This window comes from Hyaena hyaena, unplaced genomic scaffold (assembly GCF_003009895.1).
Source record: "Hyaena hyaena isolate Hyena2069 unplaced genomic scaffold, ASM300989v1 scaffold_1084, whole genome shotgun sequence".
Classification (NCBI taxonomy): domain Eukaryota; kingdom Metazoa; phylum Chordata; class Mammalia; order Carnivora; family Hyaenidae; genus Hyaena; species Hyaena hyaena.
The window spans coordinates 118,853-139,289 of record NW_024081717.1 but is presented as its reverse complement, the minus strand read 5'-3'; the positions used below and the strand labels follow the sequence as shown (position 1 = coordinate 139,289).

General features: G+C 36.0%; 1 protein-coding gene across 5 annotated transcripts in view; it reads right to left on the bottom strand.

The window, feature by feature from the left end:
- BANK1 (B cell scaffold protein with ankyrin repeats 1) overlaps nt 1-20,437 on the bottom strand; it is a 301,708-nt gene that overhangs the window by 246,128 nt on the left and 35,143 nt on the right. The gene's annotated exons all lie outside the window — the stretch shown is intronic.

Here is a 20,437-nt window from a genome sequence, read left to right as displayed (position 1 = left end):
TGTTTCTCTGTGTCCTTGGGATGTTTCTTCGGTAGGTCTTGAGAGGCTTCCTGGCAGGCATGTCCTTATGAGCATTCAAGTGAAGATTCAAGGGAAATCTTCTGCACCTTAGCGTGGCTCTCACTTGGCACAGCCTTCACTGCTCCAGAACTCTGCCTGCTAACTTGAGATGCCACTGTCTTTCTGTATTCCCCCTCCATCTCCGAATGCTGGGATGCCACAATTCTACCTTGGTTACCCTTACCTGTGTTTTGGCCTAGAAGTCACTCCAGGTAGTAAGCGGGGGCAATTATAGGACTCACCTTACTGCTTCCTCTCTCTGGGATAATATCCCTGAACTGCCTGATGGCCAATATCTGCAAACAGTTATTTCATATATGTTTTCCATTTTTTTTATCTGTATTGAATCCCAATTCATTTATTTGGCAAGAAGGAACAGTCCAGTTCATGTGTTTTTAATATTCAATGTGGCAAAAGGCATATTGCATTTCTGCTACGTATTAAAGTTCACTAGTAGGGATGCCTGGGTTGCTCAGTCTGTTGGGCGTTCGACTTTGGCTCAGGTCATGATCTTGCAGTTTGTGAGTTCAAGCCCCACATTGGGCTCTGTGCTGACACCTCAGGGCCTGGAGCCTGCTTCAGATTCTGTGTCTCCCTCTCTCTCTCTCTGCCCCTCTCCTGCTCGCACTCTGTCTCTCTCTCAAAAATAAAATAAAAACATAAAAAAATTTCTAAACAAGTTCACTACTTATTAAAAAAACAGTGTCTGTGCAATTCTTTGAGTTGATGCCTAAAACAGTCATTAGGCTCCCCCTCACCTAACCCTGCCAACATGAAATAAAATTTGTTCTAGAAAGAACAACTAACAGGCAAACAATGGCTATTCAAATTTGAGTACCAGCAGACATCTTGAAATTTTCAAAGAAAATTGACAGTATTTGTTGGCAATGAGAAAATTTGTTCTTTAAGAAATTTTTGGAAACCTGATATGCATACCATAAGCTTGACAACACCAGTACTTTTCTGATTAGGAATCAACAGTGATATTAATAAAACTGATTTTATAGTGAAACTTGTCAATACTTAAAATATTTGCATCTCATTAGACCAGTATTTTCCCCTGCATAACAGATGATGATACAAATCATGTGTGGATAAGGGTCATTTAAAGCGCAAGACAGGCCAAAGATCTATATTTTAATGGAGTACAAAAAGTTCATGGATAGGATTTTTATAGTCCTATTGCAAGTAAGCTTGATTGTAGTATTACCAAAGTATACTCCTCTCTTTTCTAACTGCATATAGGAGTGAGGAAAGAGTTTATTTACATACAATATGTTGCCAAAGCCAGTATGAGAATCTGACTTCTATTAAACCAGGTATTAAAGAGTTCCACAGAAATGTAAAGCAATGCCAGTTTTCTCAATAATTGATTTTTGGTTTTGAAAAACAGCCTTTGTACACAGAACTATGTTATTTATGTTCACATGTATTGAGTTTATTATTTTAAAATTAATTTTTAATGGTCTACATTTTAATCTTTGACATAATAAAAATCCATAGATTGAACTGACATAAAAAGTTCTTTGAGGTTCTCAAAAAAATTTAAGAATATAAAGTTGCTTTTAGAATAAAAAGTTTAAGAATTGCTAGCCTAAGATTATAGATATGAAAATCTTCAGTTTAGAGAAAATGTTTTAAACCACATTTAGGAAGCACTAGTCAGAAAAAAAGGGCCAAGGACAGAAAAATCTGAGAGAGAGTCTCATTTTTTTGCCATCACTCAACCTCTATGTCCTTGGGATTTGTTTATTTTATCCTAGAAACACATTTCCAATTTGATCTCTAGAATGCTGTTAATTCTTTAATTCAGGCTCTTATCATTTCTCTTCTGTATCACTGCAATAACTTCCTTGTCCACTCATTATAGCCATTATCTGTCAGAGAAACCCTTCTAAAACCCATGTCTAGTTATATTTTATGCACATTTAAGACAGCTCTGAAATTGGTGCCCTGAAGTTAAAATTCAAACTCCACAGAATCATGAAAAAAAAGTCCTGCATCTAGCTCAGGCTAGCTCTCCAGTTTCTTTATACAAGAACACCTAGGGGCGCCTGGGTGGCTCAGTCAGTTAAGCGTCTGACTTCAGGTTAGGTCATGATCTCGCAGTTCGTGGGTTCAAGCCCCATGTTGGGCTCTGTGCTGAGAGCTCAGAGACTGGAGCTGGCTTCAGATTCTTTGTTTCCTTCTCTCTGCCCCTTCCCTGGTCATGATCTGTCACTCTCTCAAAAGTAAACAGACACTAAAAAAAATTTTTTTAAAAGAACAGCTACACATGAATTATTGTCATTTAGAGCTGTGTACAGTTTTCTCAGTGAAACAGATTTGCCTTAGCATCAGAGTATTTGTCCATGTTGTCACATAAACCAAGAAGGAAAGAGTTTAAATAAATAAAAACAAGTAAGTAAGCCTTCCCAGAGTCACTTTTTATTACCTTCTATTTATGAGTTAACAGATAATGCTATCAATAGGTGACTAGACAATTGTTTACCAGATTAGAAAGAAAACCACTGAGTATCAATGATACTCATTGGTTATCAATTAATATTCAATGGTTTTCTTTCAAATCTGGTAAACAATTGTGCAAGGGTAGAACTTATTCAGAAATAAGCTGAATGGGATTTCTACATAGCTGAAAAACAATCCCCCTATGGTAAGATTTACACTGTCTGAGCACTGCAATTGACTGGAGATGTAAAGAAAGTTGTAATGGACTGAAGTAATGAACTTCATTGTTACTATTCATGTAATCTAGTTACAGTCTAAGAGTTTATAAATTTATCTACAACATTCTTTTTTAGTTATACTTTCATTTTGTCCTATATCGTCTCCTGCCCCCTCATAACTCACAAAACTGGAAGAGAGTGCATCAGAAAGAAGAACACTCGAGCTCAGTCCGTTGAGCTTTCAATTTTGACTCAGGTCATAATATCAGCTAGTGAGTCTGAGCCTCACATTGGGCTCGCTAATGTCAGCCTGTCAGTGCAGAGCCCGTTTGAAATCATGTTTTCCTCTCTCTGCCCCTGCCCTGCTTGCACTCTCTCAAAAATAAATATTAATAAATAAATAAATAGGTAGAAAGAAGACCACTCAATAAGGCCAAAGGTAGATTTTATGCCACATTTCCCTAAAAACATCTGACCAAAGGTCAGCACACAGAAAACACAGTTACTGGACATCTTTTCCACTATAAAACACCATAGTTTTTCACACAATAAGGTCCCCCAAAGGTACCCTCAGGATAGAAATTTGCAAAAGAGCCATAATACAAATGTTTCTATTTAATTAATGTACCATAATACATTTATTTCCAATTTGCTATTATTGTAAATCAGTAAGTTTTCTTCCACTCTAAGGCCCAGTCTGGAAAAACCAGTATCTTCTTTGATTTGAGTCTATAGTCAATTTCTTAATGCAGTGTCATGAATGCCAACAAAACATGAAAATTAATTAAATAATATCTTTCCTACAATGAAATGGGCCTACTTATATCTTTGACAGATGATGGGAAAAACAGAAAATAGTCATTATTTATAAAATATTTTTTCTTTTTGGTTAAAGAACGATAATTGGCTTAGTTTGAAATATTGATTAAATCTCCACTATTTCTAAGAAATCCCTTTCTTATATATGTTTAAGTATAACTTCCTACTTCATTGGAAGTTTTTAAAAGAATTTTTAAAAATGTTTTATTTATTTCTGAGAGAGAGAAAGAGAGAGAGAGAGCATGAGCAGGGGAGGGTCGAGAGAGAGGGAGACACAGGATCTGAAACAGCCTCCAGGCTCTGATCTGGCTGTCACCACAGAGCCCAACGCGGGGCTCGAACCCACAAACCGTGAGACCATGACCTGAGCCAAAGTTGGAGGTTTAACCCACTGAGCCACCCAGGTGCCCCTTTAAAAGAATTTTTATTTGGAGCATTTTGGATTCACTTAACATTTTTCCTCTCAAACTGGATTGTCTATAAGTTTTACACTAACAGTCTACTGAGGTTTCATGGATTTTTATTTCATGGGTGGGTTGCAACAATGAAAATAAAACATCTAGAGGTAAAAGAGAGAAAAGGTCATTTTGGTTACTTGGTTCAAAGTCTCCTGGTGGCCGCTTCTGAAGATGCACGCCAGAGGTGCTATATCAGCTGAAATTTCTAGTAGTTCACCGTCCTTGTTAAACTCATAAGTGTTAACAATTCTTTTTTCAATATATGATAAGTATTTCTAGTAAGCTATTTACAGAAATATAAGAGACTAGAAATTCACAAGTATATATCTCTATATATCAAACCTAAAATACCCCCCAAATAATATAAATAACAACAATAATTTTTCATTCATAAGTGACGGAAAGTAAAGTAAGAAAATATCTCAGGGGCCAAAACAATAAATAGATAAAAATTCATGATGTTAAAGGAAAACACTGGAACCTATATTTGCTCTGAGTTTTTCTGCTGATCCCTAGTGGTGCTGGGCTTTAAGGAGTTCTGTACTCATTGAAGGGGAGTAAAAGTCAGGGCATGAGCAGAGTGAGAGATGAGAGCAGAAATCTTCTCATAAACTGGGGCACCAAAACCTGCTAAAAGAAATTTTCTTTCCAACCTTGGCTCAGGGTCGAATTAAAATGCAGAAAGATTGCTTAAGATTTCCCAAACTACAAGCATTCACGTGGGTTTAAGGCCTGGAGAGATTCTACCCAAAAAACTGCCAAAAAACCTGCAAGCCAAAAATTTAGTTTAAAGTGGTCCCAGGTGGAAATTCAAGTTCCTGGCAGAAACAGACATAAATCTTTTCTTTAGCAAAATACATTAAAATCAGACCTCAAAGGATTTCCATTGATAAAGTTCCATGTTACATCAGTTACAATGAAAAAAAATAATTACTTAAATGATATTGGAGAACCAGGCCAGCAATCCACATATTGCTATTTCCAGGAAAAGAATATAAATAAATGTTAATATATAGAAGAAATTTAAAAAAAAGAAAGAAAATGAGGCTGTGAAGAAATCAGTTTATTAGGATGGGCCAGGCTTTGAGAAAACACCCAAACAGAACTCTTAGAGATAAAATATGTAATGGCATGTAATAACTGAATTTAGAAACTCAATGAGAAATTTCAAAGGTAGATGAGAAATGGCTGAGATATCTGTTATCCAAAAGATAGATCTGAAGAAACTGAGTACAACGAAGCTAGATGGACAAAGGGAAGGCAAATGCAGCTGAGTGGTTAAGAGACACACAGAATGAAGAGGCTGCACAAGTGCTTTGGTACAGTCCCTGGAGATAATGAAACAATGGAGACAGGAAGGATCTTAACAACTGTTAATGGCTGAACATTTTTCAGACTACGGAAAGACATGGAATTTCAGCTCTAAGAAGCTCAAATAATTACCTCCAGGATAAATAAAATTATTAAATATCTAGGACACATCAGTATAAACTAAGGAACTCAGATACAATGAGAAGATCTTAATAGTTGCTAATGAAAAAAATAGATTGCCTACAGAAGAATGGATACAATATAACCAACTTCTCGACCGCAACATGGATGTGAAGAATGTATCCAAGAACTGAGAGAAAACAACTCTTTATATCCAGCAAGGCTATCTTCAATTATGATGCAAATAATGATATTCTGCACAAACTGAAATTGAGATTTATTTAATTTATTTATTGCCAAAAGAGCTCGCTAAAGAAAATCTTTAAAGATACACTTCCTGAGGGGAAAAATAATCAAATAATCCCAGGAAGAGAGTTTGAGATGCAAGAAAGAACAGTATACCAAAAAAAAAAAAAAAAAAAAAAAAACCCAACAACAAACAAACCTGTAAAGATGTGGTTTAAGTTAAACCAGTACTGATTCTATAAATACAAAATGTAGAAAAAAATTAAGAACAATTATCCTGTAAAAGTGAGAGAAATGATTAGAGTTAAAGCATTACTAAAGGCCTTTTAATTTTTCAGTACAAAGGAAATATAACAATTAAAGATAATAGTTAATAACTAAAGATAATTATTAATAATAACTTATATCTAGTTTAAGTATATATCTGGAAATTTCTAGGATATCACTGAAAAACTAAAGTAGCACTCCAGTGGAATGGGAAAGGACTCAAGCTAAAAGAAGGCAAAAAAAAAAAAAAAAAAAAAGATTAAGGAAAAGAGAAACAGGAAAAATTGGAACAAGTACAAAAAACAATAAATGACAGAATTAAATTCATATACATCAGGTATCATAATATATATGTGTTAATTAAATTAAACACTAAAAGATTAAGAAGGTAAGACTGAATTTAAAAAACTCAGGTATGTACCATTTATAAAATATATACCTAATCTATTAAGACAGAGCGAAGATATAAAGACAGCTGAAAATAAAAGAATGTAAAAAGACAAGCCATATAAATAACAAACTTGATCCCATGGCCATAAATTACCTTGTATAGCAAATATGGAGATAAGTGTTCTTTTTAAGCACCCGTGAAATATTTAAAATCAGTAAAACAGTAGGCCATAAATAGAACTTAATAAATTTCAAACTACCTAACATAGACTGCATTCTCTGGCCAAACAACATAATTTAGAAATCAACACCAAAAAGATAAATTCAATTCCATACTTCTGAAGAAGAAATCAAAATAAAATTAGAAAATAGGTGGAACTGATAATTTTGAAAAAAGTTGTAAGAACCTGCTGGATAGAGCTGAAGAAGTGCTCAGAGAGAAATTACAGCCTGAAATATTTATTGTAAAAAGGAAAAACAGGAAGGTTCCGTGTCCATGAGCTAAGCATTTATAAAATTCAAAAAAAGCTGAAGGAAATATATACTCTGTGGAATATAAAAATAACTAAAATAGAAAAATATACAATAGAAAAATATGTAATATAAAAGTTCTTTTGAAAGGACAAATGACATTGAAAACTGATAAGCTCAATTGATATTTAAAAAATAAGACACAAATGATCTTAAAAATTAAAAAACACACAATTTCATATAAAGTAGATATAAAAAATAAAGGAATGGTGGAAACAATTTTAAACAGAGTAATCTGAAATCAAATGAAATGAGAAAATTCCGAAATAAACAACAAAAATGACTCGAATAGAAAATCTGAGTGGTTCCAAAACTCTTAAATATATCTAGCTGAAACATTCAAAGAACAGGTAATTCACCATGGAAAACATAATCTGGAGGCCAGCCTTATACTGCATACAGAATTAATTCCAGATGAATGTTAGACTTTAATGAGAAAGTCAAAAGGTTCATATTTTTAGAAGATATTTCTGTGACCTAAGAGAAGCAAAGATTTCTTAGACAGGATATAATAAATAGTAAGCTAAAAACGATTGACAAACTTAACTATATTAAGAACATGTTTATCAAAACTGTTAAAAACTAAGTTAAAAATTGAAGCCCCAAACTCAAACTTTGAGAGGATATCTGTAAAATATATAACAAATATGTCTTTAAATATCATATAAAGCCTATTTACAAAGGAAAAAAAAGGTGGGTAAAAAGACACAAGGAAGCACCTCAAAAAACAAACTTGGAGACTGATTATATGAAACACGTAAATATGTAAATACAAGAGAAAATGCCCATTAGTAATCAAGAAAGTATAAATTAAATATATAATAAAATATACTTTCACAGTCACTATGTTGCAAAATTAAAAAATCAGAAAGTATCAAATATTGGAAAGAATGGAAGCCCTAGGAACTCTTCAATTTCTATCAAGTAAATTGGTACAATAGTATTGGAAAGACAACTTACATTAACTATCACATGTACAAATCGTGTGACCCAGCAATTCTCTTCCTGGACAGATGTCCCAGAACTAACACTTGTGCACCAGGATTGTAATTGCATCAGTTAAAGAAAAAACCAAAATCTCTGTAAATAGTTACAATTTTTTTAAGTTTATTTATTTTGAGAGAGAGAGTGGGCACACAGGGACAGAGAGAGAGAATCCCAAGCAGGTTTCGCATTGTCAGCACAGAGCCCGATGAGGGGCTTGATCTCATGAACCTGTGAAACCACAACCTGAGCCGAAATCAAGAGTTGGATGCTTAACCGACTAAACCACCAGATGCCTCAATTAGTTACAATTTATGTGAATAATAAGGTTTAGAGATAAAGTGGAGTGCATTCCAATTATGGGGCAATGTACATAATTGAACTATATATACATCAACATGGATAGCTCTCAAAAACATAATATTGAATCAGAGAAGAGTTAATACAATATGTTTCCACTAATATAAAGCAAAAACCCAAGAAATCCAGATAATACACCTTACAATAAATACACATGCAGTAAAACTATAAACAAAAAGCCCAAAAACTATAACAAGGCAGTACAGATTGGTGGTTATCTAAGAAAATGGGGAAAGCGAAAGATGATGGGGGAGGGGTCTCCGGGGAGCTCAAGGGAGTTAGTAACATTCTATATCTTCAGATGAAGGTGAGACTGCAGGTGTGTGATTTTTAAATTTCTCTATAAAATACTTACACATATATCTCTACTATGTATGCACATTAGAGTACAAGAATAGAATTCCAACCAACTTGACAATAAACTATTTGTAAAAAAAAAAAAAAAGGAAAATTAAATCTAGATGGAAATTAAATCTTAATAAAGGAATAAAAAGTGTTGGAAAAAGGGGGAAAATGGGCCAAAGACCTTTTCTTAAAAAATATTTTTTAATGTTTATTTATTTTTGAAGAAGAGAGAGACAGAGCATGAGCAGGGGAGGGACAGAGAGAGAGAGAGGGAGACACAGAATCTGAAGCAGGCTCCAGGCTCTGAGCTAGCTGCCAGCACAGAGCCCGATGTGGGGCCCGAACTCACAAGCTGTGAGATCATGGCCTGAGCTGAAGTCGGACACTTAACTGAGCCACCCAGGCGCCCAAAAATTAGGTCAAAGACCCTTGAGACACCACATCAAAGGATATATACAGAGGGAAAATAAGCATATGAAAAGATTCTCCACATCATATTGTCATCATGAAAAAGAAATTAAGACAACGCTAAGATATCACCACACACCTATTATCCACTAAAATCCAGAACTCTGACAACACCAAATCTGATGAGGATGTGGGACAAAAGAAGCTCTCATACACTGATAGTGAGAATGCAAAATGATGCAGCCACTTTGGAAAAAAAGCTTAGAATTGTCTACAAAACTCAAGGTATTTTTACCACATAATCCAGCACTCACACTCTTTTTTATATACCCAAATGAATTAGAAAATGAATTTTATGTTCACATAAAATACTACACTTTATAACTGCCAAAACTTAAAAGCAGCCAAGATGGTGTTCAGTAGGTAAATAGATTAATAAACAGTAGTGTATCCAGACAATGGAATAATATTCAGCACAGAATGAAGTGAACTGTCAATGAAAAGACATGGAAGAAACTGATATGCATATTATGAAGTGAACCACAATCTGAGAAAGCTACATATGGTGTGATTCCAATGATAAGACTTTCCTGACATGGCAAAACTATGGAGAGAATAAAAGGATCAGTGGTAGCCAGGAGTTGGAAGTCACAGAGGACAGGGGGTGACCTATAGGTAGAGCAGAGAGGATTTTCAGGACAGTGAAAATATGCTATCATAATTACAGAAAGCCATATGTATTCATTCAAACCTGTAAATGTACAACACCAAGAGTGAACCATAATGTAAATTATAAACTTTGTATAACTATGATGTGCCATTGTATTTTCATCAGTTATAACAAATGCACCTCTGTGATGGGGAATGTTCATAAAGGAAAGCCTGTGGGCTAGGGCTTGGGTATATGGGAGGTCTCTGTACATTTATGTCACTTTTGCTATAAATCTAAAACTGCCTTAAAAATTAAAGTCTTTAAATAAAAAAAATAGAATTCCAAAAATAATTTTTCATAGCAGTAAAAATGATTAAGAGTCATGATTCAAAGTAAACATTACTTCCTAAAGTAATGAAATCATAATTGTGTACCCATTTATGAAATCAATATAAATGAGTTCTTTTTCTAAAAGAAAATCCAGAAACTTTCAAACAACAAAAGAGAGATATGGATTTGAAATGCGCAATGCCACTATTTCTAATTCTTTAAGCAGTGCTTAAAGTGCCATCAACAAAGATTACATTCATGAGAAAATTGGTCCAGATCAGTGGTTCCTAAAGTTCAGGGGGCACCAGCCACAGAGGAACTCATTTGATGTTTATTCCCAAGACCTCTGCTCTCTGCTTTCACAAGGCACTCCCAGAGCTATAATTCAGTAGGACCAGGGTGGCGCCAGGTATCTGAAATTCTGGCAAGCCCCCTTCCCACTCCTTGAATAGTCTGATTGAGATGGATAGTGCTTATTCTTCTTACTATTATACAACGTTGGAACAATGTAGAAAGGCACCCTGTACTTACTCCATGTAACAATACAGGAAGACTTCCATGACTTCATAAATGAGTAAATTTAATTTACCATTTGTAAGTTCCCTTTACTCTAAAAAAATACTTAAACTTTGAAAATTACAAACATTTAATAAACTAGGAGTAGCTCTACTTCATTCACCTTATTGGAGAAAGTCCAAACCCATCATATTATGAAAATGGGATTTTTGCTTGTTTTTAACATGTATATACTTTTCTTCATATTTACCATATCTAGCTGGTGACAAAAACAAACCTAGTTATCTAACTGATAAGTTACCAGAAAGAGAAATGTCACTTCTCTCCAAACTTTTCCTTCCCACTCCCTGCTAGAGTTTTTGTTTTTGTTTTTGTTTTTTCTGATCCTGGTCCCAGGCTTCACCTGCTGATCAGCCTGGACCCTCTAAAGTAGGTACAAATCCTGAGATAAACGAAGCTGTTCTTTGTTATTAGCCTTGGTGACTTAAATCAATGCTCCTTTTCCTAGTTTATCCTACTTCTTTAATTTCTACTTGTTTTCTGTTTCCTGAACTCTAACCCCTCCTAGATTGTTTAATGTTTACCCGGTATCTGACCCACTTCTTTCCTTGACATTCTTTTTAACCTTGTGTTTTCCATTCACTACTCTGATCTCTGCTTCTTGCCCAGTCATTAACACCTTGGCCTTTATGTATAGTCCTAGAGCACTCCTGTCTCTCCCATCCTCCTCTCTCCCCCACTCTCAGCCTCTCCCTTCCTTCTCCTTCTCCCACATTTCACCTCTGCCCTTCCTCCCTTCCTCCTTTCCTCCCTCTCTCCCTCTTATTTTATATATAGAAAGAAAAGTAATAAAATCTGCTGACATTTATTGAGCACTGATTCTCTGGCAGAGACCCTTTAAGTCTCTTTTTATGTATTAAATAATTTAAACCGCATGATAATATCAGGTGAAAAGTATTATTACTCAAGTCAGCTCTTTGCTACACCTATTATTCTGGGCTCAGAGGCAAGTAGTAGGATTTCTGTGTGAAATATAGTTATTTAAAATTTGTTTACCAGAAAAAAATAAATTTCTCTTTTAAACATTAGCCTCTACAGGAAATTTTGGGGAGAAACTCATTGTAAGTTGATGATTACTAATCATCACCTAATGTTTTTGAACCACGCAATTTTTCTAAGGAGGAAACACAATATACAACAGACCAGAGTATAGGACATATGGCATGGTGTATAGCCCTTATTTTAGACAGAAGGGCTAAAATAGAGGGAAAAATAAGACTAATAAACAATACAGAGTGAACATGGCTTCTCATGCGTCACCCCAGATGATTCCCTTTCCCATAGTTAAGAATGGCAGAAGAATGCTGTGTTATTAAAGATAAAAGAGACATTTCATAGAGTCTCCATGGATGCCAACCACAGGGTAATTAGGTCGAACTTCACAGCCCATGCACTGAACTGTCTTCCAAAAAGCATCACTTCTCAAAGCTGCACAACCATCAGCACATAGAACAGGAATGTGCTTACTCTGCTTTTTGTTCATTTCTTAGAACTATGGATATGTACAGTGAATAGCTCAGGATAATTAACCAATGATCATACACACACACACACATAGACATATACAAATACAGTCTGTGTAAACAGTTGCATATATCTATATGTGTGTGTATATATGTATGTATATATGTGTGTCTTTATATATGTATGTATATATGTGTATATATGTACGTATATGTGTGTTTATACATGTATGTATATGTGTGTTTATATATGTATGTATATGTGTGTATATGTATGTATATGTGTGTTTATATATGTGTGTGTATATATGTATGTATATGTGTGTTTATATATGTATGTATATGTGTGTGTGTTTATATATGCCAACTGACATCCTGTCATATTACCACTACTCCAATGTGTTCTTCTTTAAAAAGGAGACATTCTTTTATGTAACCACAACATAATTTCAAAATCTGAGAAGTGAACATCCTATAACACTACTAATATACAGTCAATAATCACATTTCATCAACTGTCTCAGTAATTTCTTGCATAGTCAAATTTCCTAGTCCAGCATCCAATTCAAAATTATTCATTGTATGTAGCTTCTCATATAACTTTAGATTCCTTGAATTTGGAACAATAATTCATTTTTTCTTTTAGTTTTTTTGACCTTAACATTTTTGAAGAGTACCAAAAAAAAATATTCTGTGGAATCTTTTCTTTTGAGTTTGTCTGACATTTTCATCATGATTAGATTCAGGTTATGTATTCTTGGCAAGAATACCACAGTAAACCTTTTCATAATTATCAAAGAGAAAAGCCCAACTGTACCAATAAACATTTATAAACCTGCACTTAAAAAGCACAATTTGTACTCTTTTGTTGATTTTTGGATGTTTAGAAACCTGAAATGTTTTATTTTTTATTTTTTATTTTAATTTTTATTTATTTTTGAGAGAGAGACAAAAGGTGAGTGGGGGAGGGGTAGAGGGACAGAGAGAGAGAGAAAAAGAGAGAGAGAGAGAGAGAGAATGCAAAGAAGGCTCCAGGCTCTGAGCCGTCAGCACAGAGCGCAACGCGGGGCTTGAACCCACAGACCGTGAGATCATGACTGGAGCCAAAGTCAAATGCTTAACCAACTGAGCCACTCACACACCCCAAAGCTGAAATGTTTTATTTATTTTTATTTTATTTTATTTTTTTAAAATGTTTTATTTATTTCTAGGAGAGATAGAGAGAGACAGCATGAGCAGGGGAGGGTCAGAGAGAGAAGGAGTCACAGACTGAAACAGGCTCCAGGCTCTGAGCTGGCAGTCAGCACAGAGCCCGACGCGGGGCTCGAACCCACGAACCGCGAGATCATGACCTAAGCGAAAGTCGGACGCTTAACCAACTAAGCCACCCAGGCACCCCTGAAATGTTTTAAAAAGAAAGTTACCAGCATTACATTTTTAAAACTGAAGTAAGGAGAAGAAAATAAATTTTCAAATATAATAAACAATTGAGAGTCATAGTAAACAATAAATTTTTAATAGAATTAGAGATGAGGAAAATATTTTTCAAGCAGAAGGGATCTGTGATGAATTCATTGATAAAGCAGCTTTTCAGTTGACCTTGAAGAATGGCTGGGATTTCAACTGAAAATACAGGGGAGGGTATGCCAGGTAAAGAAGGCAGCATAAGAACATGGCAGGGAGGTGGGAATGGGAGACTGTTCAACCGGAGGTGATGCAATTACCCTAGTGTACGCACGTGCCTAGGGTACACTAACATTAAGGGCAGAAGTGGCCTGGACTTCTGTGCAGAAGCCACACCCTCGGAGAGCTGAATGACCAACCCAAAGGATGGGCTTCATTTGGAGGTCCGTTAGACCTTGCTGACCAGCAAAGCAGAGCTTTTACAGCAGGGCATGGCTCAAACGGGAGGAAAGAAAAACAAATGCTTCCGCATAGTTTGTTTCCAGTGTGCTGTTCTTGTTCTTATTTTGTTTTTCCAATAACTCCACTGTTAACATTGCTATTCTTCATTTTAGGCTTCCTCTTTAGGTTTAATGAAGCTAGACATCAGGATCCTTGGTTTGGGAAAACGATGACAGAATTAAAATGTCAAGGTTCTTCATGAAAGAATTAGCAGCGTTCCCACTGCCATTACATCTACCGTTTGACAAAGAAGAAAGTGAGATAGGGACGCCTGGGTGGTTCACTCGACCAAGTGTCCAACTTCAGCTCAGGTCATGATCTCACAGTTCGTGGGTTCGAGCCCCGCGTCGGGCTCTGTGCTGACAGCTAGCTCAAAGCATGGAGACTGTTTCAGATCCTGTATCTCCCTCTCCCTCTGACCCTCCCCTGCTCACACTGTCTCTGTCTCTCTCAGAAATAAATAAGACATTAAAAAATTTTTTAGTAAAAAAATAAAAAAAGAAAGTGAGATAAATATGAAATACTGAAATATGGATTTTTAGGCAGGAAGCTAGGCCTGAGCGACAGGTGGATGGACCTTAGATGTCCTGACTGAGAGCCCTGACCGAGGATTGCCCAGGGACATCCTACTATACCCATGTAGCAGTCCCTTTGCAGGTACAGCATCCTTGTGGCAGAGTTAAATTCCTCGTGCTTGTTGCACTTGTGCAGAAAGCAGCCCCTTGTCCTGACTGGACCTGGGTCTCTAGAATAGATATAATGTTGCCATTTCCCACCGACCATCTTGGAAAAAGACATGCTTAGTTGGCTAATTATATAATCCAGGCCTGTCACTCAAATGTTATGACCCTAGGACTTAACCCAAAGAAAAAGTTCGTCCAAGCCCACACCCCAAAATGTCCAGGGTCATTGTCTCTCTTGACTGGTCCACTCTTCCCTCAGAGTATACTTTAATAAAACTTTCCTTTACTTTTGTTTCAATGTCCTATAATTCTGCAAAAAGAACAGAGGCTTCTTTCCTTTTCCATCTCACTCTCAGTAACAAAATAAATAGGAAACATGAATATTATATTTTCATATACACATGCAAATATGATAAAAATAAAGCTTAGAGAGCACTGACTCAAACATCGGAAGAAACCGCAGGGCTTGAAGAAATCCAAAGGCAAAAGATGTCACAATAAAAAACAAAGAGCAAGGGAGGAAAGAGACCCAGGAAATGTGCCATGATCACAGAAATTACTAATCATTTTTTAAGGGGAAGGTCTATAAACAATAAAGTAATGATGTTACACCTAAACACTTTATTTTTTTAAGTTTATTTTTGAGAGAGAGAGTAGGGGAGAGGCAGAGACAAAGAGAGAGAGAGAGAGCACAGTGCAGGGCTTGATCTCATGAACCCTGAGATCATGACCTGAGCTGAAATCAAGAGTCAGATGCTTGACTGACTGAGCCACCTGGTTGCCCCACAAAAATGTTAGTTTTTCTTATGTAAACTTGAAATTACATAATTTATATTCTATATAAACAATGCTATATGAAACCTATATATGTAGAAAGACTAGATGGAGAAAATGAGGTAAAGATCCAAAAATTAAAAAAGAAATAGAAGACTGATAAAGGAAGAAACATAATCAAAGTGATTGTACCACACACAAAAATGTAGAAAACACATATCAGTTTGCATTACTCACAACCTGGGAAGTAAGAAGACAGGAAATTTAACTTTCTTAATTCCTTAAAGGGAAATAAAATACTCAGATTAGCCATGAATTACTATATCTTTTTTTCATCTTTTTTAATATTAAAAACTTTTCTCGGGTGCCTTGATAAATTATAAAATATCTTTCTTTTTCATTAAGTTTTATAAAATCTCCGCTGGCTTTTCCTTATGTGAATATATTAGAACATTTAATTATTTCCATGACTTTCTGGCTTTTTTATTATTCTCTTTATCATGTCTCTGAATAATAAGTTTCCTTTCGTCTTTGTATTATTTCTCTATGGGATAGAGAGGAGTAGGAAAGGGACAATAAAAATTGAATTCCGCACCTTTACCTAATTTCATCTATTTTTCAAAACTAGACTATATGAGAATACGATAAAATAAATCTTTAGAGCCCTGACTCAACTGTCAGAACAAACTGTAGGCTTTGAAAATGTCTAAAAGCAAAAGATGTCACAATAAAGAACAAAGAGCAACATTCAACAGCAACAGCAATATGGGACAACATATTTTAGAAGACCACTTACACTGTTTATGAAAAAAAATTAATATTGCCTAAACTGCAGCATTTAAAATCAGTTTTGTCAAAGGACACCACCTACACATAAAAGTTCTCTTATGCATGGTTTGCAAATTCCATATGGATCTACATCTGATTGCATGCTTGTAGTTCAGGCAAACTTATCATCTTGGAATGTATTTTCCCATGCAACTTTTTGTATTTTCCATTTGGTAGGTGCATCTCAGTTACTCTAAGAAATCAGAGTCTAAAACTGAAAACTAAAAAATGGGAGCTTCAAAATAGTCTTCAAAATAGTCCTAGGTTGTTCATAAAGTGTAAGCTTTACCCCTATCAAATATCAATGGAAATATAATTTGAAGATATAGCAGAGCACCATTGACATAGCCACTCAAAGGTAATCACCATAAAATAAAATAAAATAAAATAAGTAAAACAGCAAAAAGATAGTCTTCGACATTTTTACCTGCCAGTAACATCATAATTTAAGTGGTCAAAACAACCTGAGCTCTTCCAGGAAATAGAAACGATGGCTGTGGAGAACCACACAAAATTTGTGCCACCAATTTTTAGTGCTCCTCTGTCTCAGGGCATAAAATCACTTGTACTTTATGTGCATCATTGTCATTTTTTCCATAATTTCCAACTGTAACATTTTCCCTTTATAAACAAAAAGACCCCATAATGTACTTGGGGAGTAGTAAAAAAAAGGGAAAAAAACAGAGATTATAGGAAACTTGAGGACTGCCAATTTGAAAATTGTAATGCCGAGTCAACGTTTCCTCCTTTTTATTACTGGAAATCATTCCAAAACATAGAGAACAGAAAATAATTATGCAAATGCCCTATTTATTAAAAATGGGAAACAGTGAAATCCTAGACCTCCGGGTCAATGGAATGGTTCCTAAATCAGTGAAGACTGAGTGAAAGGGTGTGCAGGCGGAAATAAAGAAAAAAACCTTGAAGAAATAATCCAGAAGCTGCAGATTTCAAAAAGAGCTAAAAAATATAACCTTCTTTAAGTCCAGGAGCCATGCCTCTTTATATTGTAGACACAGTGCAGCAGTCTCAGGTAGAAGTATCTGTGGAAGCAGTACGGCTCTGAAACGCAGAGAAAGTGAGGCTAAATGAGGAACTTTACAGAAAAGATGGATTTATAAAAGCAGTCTATATCTGTGGAAACAGAGAAGTCAAGTCTTACATTGTACGTGGGAGAAACAGAACAAAACAAACAGCAAAACCCACATTGCCTCTCTCCTTTGGCTAGACCAAGTAAAACTCACTCAGTTCGGTGATACAGAAGAGAAACAAGACCACATGGGATCTATATAAAGATACTACAAGAGCAAGAGAAAGGGGTGGGGGAGTTGGGGAGTGGGGGGTGTGTGTGCAGAAAACCAGTGGCACACAGGGAAACACATACTAAAAATATGTTACCATAAGAGAAGCTGAAAATTGTGGCCAAATACTTCACCATGAATTTTTTAAATGTAATGAATAACAATCATCTTTTTCAAGCAATTATACACAGCAGAAATGCAACATGTGAAGGCGAGGTTAATAGTACAAGAACAAAGGATCAATTGTAAGCTTCCACTGCTCAACCAAATGGCATAATGGAAAAAAGGAAAAGTACCATAAAAATGAAGGAGAAATTGGAAGTAATACAGAGGAAGAGAGAGTACTGAAAGCATAAGAAGGTAGTAAGGACTGAAGTAGTAGACACAAACTAAATAAATATATATTAATAATAAATGCCAAAGAATTCAAGAAAAACTGTAGAGTAGAACACAGACAACATAAACCCAACATACATATAAAAGGAATGCCCGAAAAAGAAAATAATAATAAAATAGTGCAAATAATATAGTAATAGTACAAAAATTTAAAGATATAAGTCAAGAATGCTTGAATGCTTTCCATCTTGGAAAGACTGAAACAAAAAACAAACACAAAAATAAGTATGTCTATGGGCAAAATAGTTCTGAACAGTCAGCACTAGGATAAAATTCTAGTGAAAGTCACTAGACTTCAGATATAAATCAAGAATTATTTATTCAGCCAGGTAAATAAGAATTATCTAAACTCTATAATGCTAAAAGAAAGATGAGCGACATGGCCCTCAGCCAAACTATACTCCAAGAAACAAACATGCAAGCATTCTGAATACACAAGATTTCAGAAACATTGCTTCCAAAGGCCCTTCCTCAGGAATCTATAAGGGGTGACTTTCATCCAACAAGATGATTTAAAAAATAATAACAAACTAGCCTACAAGGTAAGCTCCTGTTAAAAATAAATCTTGCCCCAGTGGACAGATGACTGGGTCTCCGGGCAGCTGGACTCCAACCTCGCAGGATACCCTGATCCACAACCTCCAGCCAAGCAGCTGCTAGATTCCTTAACTGTAGAAACTGTGATACAATCATCATCTGCTGTTTTAGGTTGCTAAATTTTAGGGTAATTTGTTATGCAACAATAGATAACTATAAAACAAGGCTTAGAATCTACTGAATTTGAAGATGTTGGAATGTAAAATATAGGAAGAGGATTTTTTTAAATTAATGTGTTTTTTTTTATTTTGAGAGAGAGAGAAAAAGAGAGAGTGTGCATGCGCACAAGTGGGGGAGGGGGCAGAGAGAGCGGAAGAGAGAGAGAGAGAATCCCAAACAGGCTCAGCGCTGCCAGTGCAGAGCCAGGATGCAAGGCTCGATCCCACAAATGGTGAGATCATGACCTCAATTGATAGGAAGATTCGGATGCTTTAACCGACTTAGCCACCAAGGCGCCCCAGGAGGAATTTTGAAAGAGAGTTGTTGGTGTGCTGTGCACCCTACCATCCCCCCATGGGAAAGACTAATGGATCGCACCATCTTCAAGAACAGTGACAAGGGCCTCCAGCAAACCTCTTGTGATTGGCATCTGTTCTCTGGATTTGCAGAACAAGATTCGTGCTAGACCCATGTTTGGAAATGACTAAAGGCAAGACACTATGGCTGTGTAGCTGCTCCCAGGGTAGGATAGTGTAGGGTATACTGAAAATGGCACATACCCCAGAGTTTGACAGGGAAAAGACACAAGTGTTTTTAGAGACAGATGTGGGCCAAGTGGTAGAAAAGGCCAGCGAGGAGACATGTCAGAGTGCTTTCATCAAAATGACAGGTGAGGGAGCCATAGATATGAACAGTAAGAAACCATAGCAGGTGGACCACCGTAAGTAGGAGCTTGAAGAGAGGGCACATTCATCTCAGTGAGGAGCAGTAGGTGACACCAGTGAATGAGGGGAACTCAAAGAACCCAGAAATAAGCCCCAAGAAGAGGCCACACTTAATATTTGATATGGTCAAAAGAAAGTAAGAACACCACCTCTTCCCTGTACAAGAGGGAACCAGTGCTGGGGACACTGGGGACACCCAACACTGGGGACAAAAGGCTGAACACGACTTGAGAAAACCAGGAATGTGGCTGACACATCACTGTGTCCACACCAGGCTGAGGCAGAAGAGACAGGGGAGGGACAAACTTTAATGTTAGACAGCTTCACAGTTTTGACTATTACATGGAACTGTAATTAATTAATGAAGAGGAACTTTGTGTTCTGCTTTTTAACATGTGGCTATGTGATTAAAACTAAATTTTTAATTTAAAACTAATAAAAGAAACAATATTTCATACCATGATAATAGATATCATACAGTTATCAGCACAGCAGAAGATCTGTAATTCTAAAGCAGGCCTTCAAGGCTTGGACTGCCACTGATTGGTAACAGTACCAGGGTAGATATTAACTCAAGTCTCACCAGTTAAGCAAGAAACCAGCTTCTAGAACCAAACGACATATAGTATATATAGCCTACCATATTTGTTCTACCAAGTGTGATCACATACAGGCTACCCTAAGGAATGTATTTGTAAACCATTTTAGAACAACTAATAATACTTCATTGGAATGTAGCTAAAAGAAAGAAAGAAAGAAAGAAGAAAGAAAGAAAGAAAGAAAGAAAGAAAGAAAGAAAGAAAGAAAGAAAAAGAAAGAGAGAGAGAAAGAAAGAAAGAAAGAAAGAAAGAAAGAAAGAAAGAAAGAAAGAAAGAAAGAAAGAAAAAGAAAGAGAGAGAGAGAGAAAGAAAGAAAGAAAGAAAGAAAGAAAGAAAGAAAGAAAGAAAGAAAGAAAGAAAGAAAGAAAAGGGTGGGGGGGCACCTGGGTGGCTCAGTCAGTAAAGCGTCCAACTTCAGCTCAGGTTATGATCTCATGGTTCATGGGTTTGAGCCACGTCGGGCTCTCTGCTGACAGCTCAGAGC